The sequence below is a fragment of the Aythya ferina genome, assembly GCF_964211825.1.
Source record: "Aythya ferina genome assembly, contig: HAP1_SCAFFOLD_152, whole genome shotgun sequence".
NCBI classification, from domain to species: domain Eukaryota; kingdom Metazoa; phylum Chordata; class Aves; order Anseriformes; family Anatidae; genus Aythya; species Aythya ferina.
This window is the reverse complement of record NW_028181374.1, coordinates 165,280-171,279: the sequence shown is the minus strand read 5'-3', so window position 1 is coordinate 171,279 and position 6,000 is coordinate 165,280. Positions and strand designations below refer to the sequence as shown.

Sequence of the window (6,000 nt, the reverse complement as noted above, 5' to 3'; positions counted from 1 at the left end):
GACTGAATAACTTAACTGGAAATCTTACATGTATTTAATGTACCGCTGCCATTTGGATTATTTGGGGAGGGAAAAGAAAGTCTATAGGAAAATTACTTGGAACATCTGTGTGTCTATTCAGCACCTCATTTATAAACTTGTTTTCTTAACTCCTGTTCTAGGAGTGCTTTCTGTGAACCAACATCATGCCAGCCCCGTCTGCTAATAGTAAAAAAGAAGGGTACGGCCAGGTTTCTTACGTGGCACCCGCGGTGTTGCACGCTTTGGAGAAATTTCCCGTTCACACCCTGGACCTTTCTGTTCTGCTTACAAACGTTGCATCGCCAGAAGAAATCTGTGGACAGGTACCTTTTTTCTTTTTCTTCTCATCGGATTCACTGACTGTATGTAAAGGATCAATGGAGTTGCAAGTAAGGTGAGCAAAATTCATTGGTAATGGAGGTGGCCTTGTTTTAATGTGCTGGGATGTTTGCTTCTGTCTGAAAATGCCCTTTTCTTTTAGACAGCACCACAAACAATCTGGATGTTGTACATGTCGACATTTTCCATACCCAGTTTTACAGTGAGGCTGTTGCTAGCAGCTCAGGAAGCTGGGCGGTGTTGCTAATAAACATCTCTTTGTGGAAAGAAATGCTGCTCATGTCACTGGGATCCAGAAAGTAGTTCTCATTGCCTCCTAAGACTGTGTGCTCCCAGTAGATGGCTCTGTATCAGACTGCATGTCGGCTACTTTTTGTAGCCTTCTTCTAAATTATATTAGTAAGGCAACCAAGGTTTGGGGCTTCTGTTTATTTTGTTTTCGCACGGACATACACAACTTGTGCTGTTGCAGTATGTGCAATAAAAGCATTAACATTCAGAAAACACTTCATTTGCACGGTGATGTGGTTTTAACTAGAAAAAATGAACAGATTTGGTGTTTTTACTTTTAGGCAGGAAATCCATTTTCTTGTTTGGCATCACTACCTTAAAATATTTTTACCTTTAGTGGAAACATTTGAGAGCCATACAAGTAAGGACAGACATGTTACACGACTGAATACTGATGTGTCCCTTAAGAGGGACATTTCCTTTCTTTGTTATGCGATGATTGTGGCTGTGGCCATATAGTTACGGTGTCTAGCCACTGCCTGAATATATCCTTCCCATCTTCTGACTAGAGTTCTCCGAATACTGATAATCTGAAAGGGTGCACAGAGAAATTCCTTATGTGAAAGGATGCTTGCCACTCTGTTCACGCAGTTTCATTTCATGGGGCAGTCAGATGGCTATGTAGCTATGTATTAAGAGGTTCTTGTACGTGTTTTAGTTTTCTTACGCAAGCTTTCCTTTTCACTAGCTGATCCGAAATGCTCAGAAGACAGCACCAAGCACAATTTATGTCCCAGATATCCATTTATGGTGGGACAACGCTGGACCTGCCTTGAAACTTACTTTTCTAACTCTACTACGTAACATTCCAGCATTTTCGCCAGTTTTGCTGCTTGCTCCGTCTGATGTACGTCACTCAGATCTCCCAGAAGAGGTATTTGTCAATATTTTTCTTACTATTTCTTCAGTGTCTTGTAATTTATATATGCTTTCAGCATCAAAATGCTGTGCTTTCTTAAATGCATGCTGTTATTACTCAGGCACCCTAACAAATCACTTAAAATTTGCTTAGAGAAAAAGAATACTGTGAAAGCATCTGCTTCAGGTTTTTTCTGAATCAAGCAAGTGACTTTCACCCCCTTCTCACACATGCAAATAATAAATTAATACAATAATTCTGGTGGCTACAAAGTGGTTCAGTCAAGAATATGAAGTGCTTGAAATGACAAGAGGATGTTCTTACTGAAGAGATTTCTTCTGACAGTCTGCCATTCCATGCTATGTTGGGTAAACTGCTAATAATGCAATTTAGTAGAGAATTGAAACACTTTGATTAAAAAAAAAAATAAATAAATCAGTTTCTTTCTTCATATAGGCCAAAGCTTTCCAAGCTGGAAAGCTGAGTTCCAATTTCTGCTAAAGTAACTTTGGAATCGAATTCTAGTTGTAGTCCTAAATAAAGTGTAGTAAAAGTACGTGCAGAACTTCATTGACTTCTGAGAGTTTACATTAAGGGAAGGTGCCCAAAACAGGACCACGCTGTTGTCATTCTGATGATTTGGTTTCAGTCATTGGGGGAAGAGAACGGGTCTTACCTAGACGTGTTTATTATCAACTGCTTTGAAAGTGCTTGAGTTCCCACAGAAGTTTTTGTACAGGCTGTAAATTCCTTCTAAAATAAGTAGTGAAATTCCTTACCTACCTTTTAATACTAGAACTTGAAAATGGAGGAAGACGTAGAGGTACTAGCTACTTCAGACACCTTTTGGGAGAGAAATAAAAACTCAGCAAAAAGCCCTCACTTGTCTGCTGAAGCCTTTCTCTTCCCTCTATAGCCATAAAGGTTCTAAGTAAAGGCTGCAGCAAGGCAAGTAAATACAAAGGAGGCGGTGTTGGATGTGGTGAAAGCCATTACTTTATCAGTGTAGCGTACAATCCCTTCACCGAGCATTAATTCTATAGGTGATTCTTAAAGGTGATATTTGAATTTGCCGTGCCAGCCTGTGAAAATGTAGCGTTTTAAGGCCAGGAAGATAACTTTTTTCAGTTTGTGTTCTTCAGGTTATTCTTAATTTGAAAAGGTACTCGTCTTTTTGGAATAGAAGATGAGTTTTTTGTGGCCTTAAATCTGAAATGTCTCTCGTCCTTCTGCTTTAGATCCAAAAATTATTTAATAAGGAATTTGGAGAAGTGTGCAATATTGAGTTGCCTGGTAGGGCAGAGAGAGCATCTTTTTTTGAGGACCTAATTCTAAATGAAGTGGCTAAGCCTCCTGTAAAGAAAAGAGGTGAGGAGGATATGAGAAGTACATCTAAAACTTTCCTATCGAAGTTACTAGCTCTTTGGGCTTTGCTTTGGTGGTCATTTTCTGTCAGTAATTTGTCATATGCTTGTATTTGAGTACTGTAAATTGGCTAATTTTTCCTGATGAATTGAAGTTGATTGGACATTGGAAGTCGTGCCTGTAGCACCACCAGCTGAGCCTCAGAAGCCACAAGAGTGATCCCCACAAAAGTAGGGATGTTGGAGGAGGAAGAGGAGGATACCTTGCGTGACCTTAGAATTTTCTTGAGGGACGTTACTCACAGACTTGCCACTGACAGACATTTCAGGGAATTTGCAAAGCCCGTTGACCCACAGAAGGTAAAGTAGTGCTGATCTGTGTGTGTCTGTAACTTCTCAGTGTTCGTATTTCTCAGCGTTTTGGGTGAGGTTCAACTTTGTTTTTAGGGCTGCACTGTAAGGATTTTGCAAGAAGCAGAGGCAGTGCTTTTACTTCTGCTGACTCTCAAATGTGTCTTATGGGATTATTCGCTGAAAGCCCTGGTTTCATTCTAAAAAGCCAGTCCAAATGCCAACACAGTTTGCTCGTGAAAAGGCTTTGATATGTAGGCGTGTCACAGCACTGAAAAGCACAGAGATCTTTCCTTATAATTACAAACAGTATTTACAGGACTACTTTAATGAAGTCTGAAGCCCTTTATTGGACTGTCAGTTCCTGTGGGAACAGGAATAAGAGCAGCAGTTTGTAAAAATAAGTTTTGAGATCCTGTTCTCTGTTTCATCTGGAACTCCTCAATAGGAATCAACCATAAGTGCAGTGTGTTTTCTTTTTCCTCCAATTGGCTGCTTAGATGCCTTTTTCTCCTTAATTTATGAGATAAGCCTAAACTAGGGGCGTATATTTCAAAGACAGATGTAACTTGAATATACCTGCGGATCAGCAAAGTCCTCTTCTTGTGGGCATCCACTGGCTTTTCTTCCCCTTTTCTCCTAGGTTCTTGAGCTGTGAAAAATCTAGACAGATACATATGTCCTCATCTGAACTGGTCATTAGTCTCCTCTTCTGGTCTGAGGGAAGAAATGAGCACCTCAGGGCCCAGTTATCTCATTCTAAAGTAGATGCCTGCAATAGGTACTTCACAGGTGCAATTCATGCACCTTTTCCTCAATGTCGACAACGAAGAGAATGCCGGATGGCTTGCTCAGCTTTCACTGTTGTGATTTTCTGAAGCAAAGTGAAATGAATCTCCCACCCTCAGTGTTTCTTCTCTACCATGCACATGCTTCTGACCTCCCTACTTCTTGTTGTCCTCTCCTAGCCGCTCTAATGAAAAATGAAAGAGCCCTTCCATTTTTGAGAAGCAAACTGGTTAATTTCAGCGTCTTCTGATGCATCGCAAATGTTCAGGGTTTTTAGGAAGTCGTTTATTTAAAGTTTTCAGAATAATTTTAGTAGACAGTGTGCAAGGTTATGAAAACCTCTGAATGCTTGTATTTGATCTGCAGGTACCTGACTATGCCACAAGGATTAAAGAGCCGATGGATCTTTCAACAGTTCTGACTCAAATTGACTCGTGCCAGTACCTCGCTGCAGGAGACTAGCTGAAGGACATCAATCTAATCTGTAACAATGCCTTAGAGTACTACCCGGATCAAAGATCTACAGGTGAGGATGTGCTTTTTAGCCCTAGTTTAAAAAATCTGTCAAACGTATAGATGGAGAAATGCTGTGTGCGGACAATAGACTTCGGATGGATTAGATGATTTTGGACGTCCAGACTGTAAATATTTTATCATTTTGCTACTTGGGCATGGAATTGTGATATAAGTGTTCCCAAGGAACTAGTGCTTTTGTTTTAATTAACTTCGATGTTATGCTGAAAATATTCACTGAGAGAACCTTTCGGAACCAACCTATGAAGAAAGCAATTTTTTTCTGTGATCAAAACAGTTTCATTGGTTGGTAGACAACATTCAGTTAAAGTCTGTAAAATTTCAGATCGTCACAGCACCTATGTTTTGCAAGACACTGCATATTCAATGGTGAGGAACGAAACGGATACAGAGTTTGGACGACTTTGTGAACAAATTAAAGAATCTCGTGAGAAAAGAGGTACGTGCTTTAACGCTAAGGATTTGAAGACTTGTCTCTGCATTTGTAACTAAAAATGCACGACGAAGATCTTTGGTATCTATTCTTTCTTGCAAGGTCGCACCTCTGCAGCGTGGCTCCATGCGACAGCTCCAAGTCACCACAGCAGAACCCTGCTACTGAAGACGAGAAACCAGATGAAGAGAGTAATGAAAATGAGGAGGTGCCAGCGGCACCTGTAGATGCCAGTACACCCATTTCTAATGGCAAGTTGCATTTTATTCAGCTGCTCTTGTCGTTCATACCTTCTCTGTTCTTGAGGCGCAACAGGTGTCTCTGATGCCTGGCTCTTTATGGCAGAGGTATTTTGTTTTCAAATTGACTTCCAAATGGGAGAGAGAAATCCAGAGGTCATTCATTCAATATAGTGATGAATTAAAGTTCAAAGAAAGTTGGTTCATTTGATGTACTCTCACTGGAACTTCATTTTGTAAACAGAACGACCCCCCACTCAAGGATATCACAGCTTCCCTCCCGTACTAAAAATGATAGTACTCACCCTTGTAGGAGCAGCAATGTGAAGAAGGTCAAGGGCAGTAAGAAGGGTTCAAAGCTTTGATATAACAAGCCTTACACTTTTTTTGACAGAGCTCCTAATAAGCATCTTTAGCAAGGTCTGGAGATGGGAGAAAAACTCAAACTAGATTTTAATTCTAGGATGTATAATGTCAAGCTTGACTGTTCCTCTGAACAGTCAATTGAATTTAATTTTTTTTAATTTAAATTAATTAGTTTAGTTTTTTTAATTTAAATTCAATTGAATTTAAAGTTTTGAATTTAAATTCCAATTGAATTTATTGAAAAAAATTCCAATTGAATTTAAAGTTTTTGTTGTTGTTTTTCACAAAACACTAAGTTTATGTGAAAGGTTTTGCTGCAATATCTTTTTGCCAAGGATATTAAGCTTAAGTTATCCACAAGAAAATGGTGGGGAGAGGGAAGCTTTAGTTTTGAAAGCTTTTTTTTTTTTTTTT

The 6,000-nt window shown here is 39.5% G+C and overlaps 1 long non-coding RNA gene across 1 annotated transcript; it reads left to right on the top strand.

Annotated features, from left to right (window-relative positions):
• The first annotated feature begins 267 nt into the window (after nucleotides 1-267).
• LOC311428831 lies at nucleotides 268-4,515 on the top strand. Its single transcript, XR_014687910.1, has 5 exons — nucleotides 268-344; nucleotides 1,340-1,525; nucleotides 2,749-2,878; nucleotides 3,030-3,234; nucleotides 4,381-4,515. It is a non-coding gene; the product is annotated as an uncharacterized lncRNA (long non-coding RNA).
• Nucleotides 4,516-6,000: the final 1,485 nt, after the last annotated feature.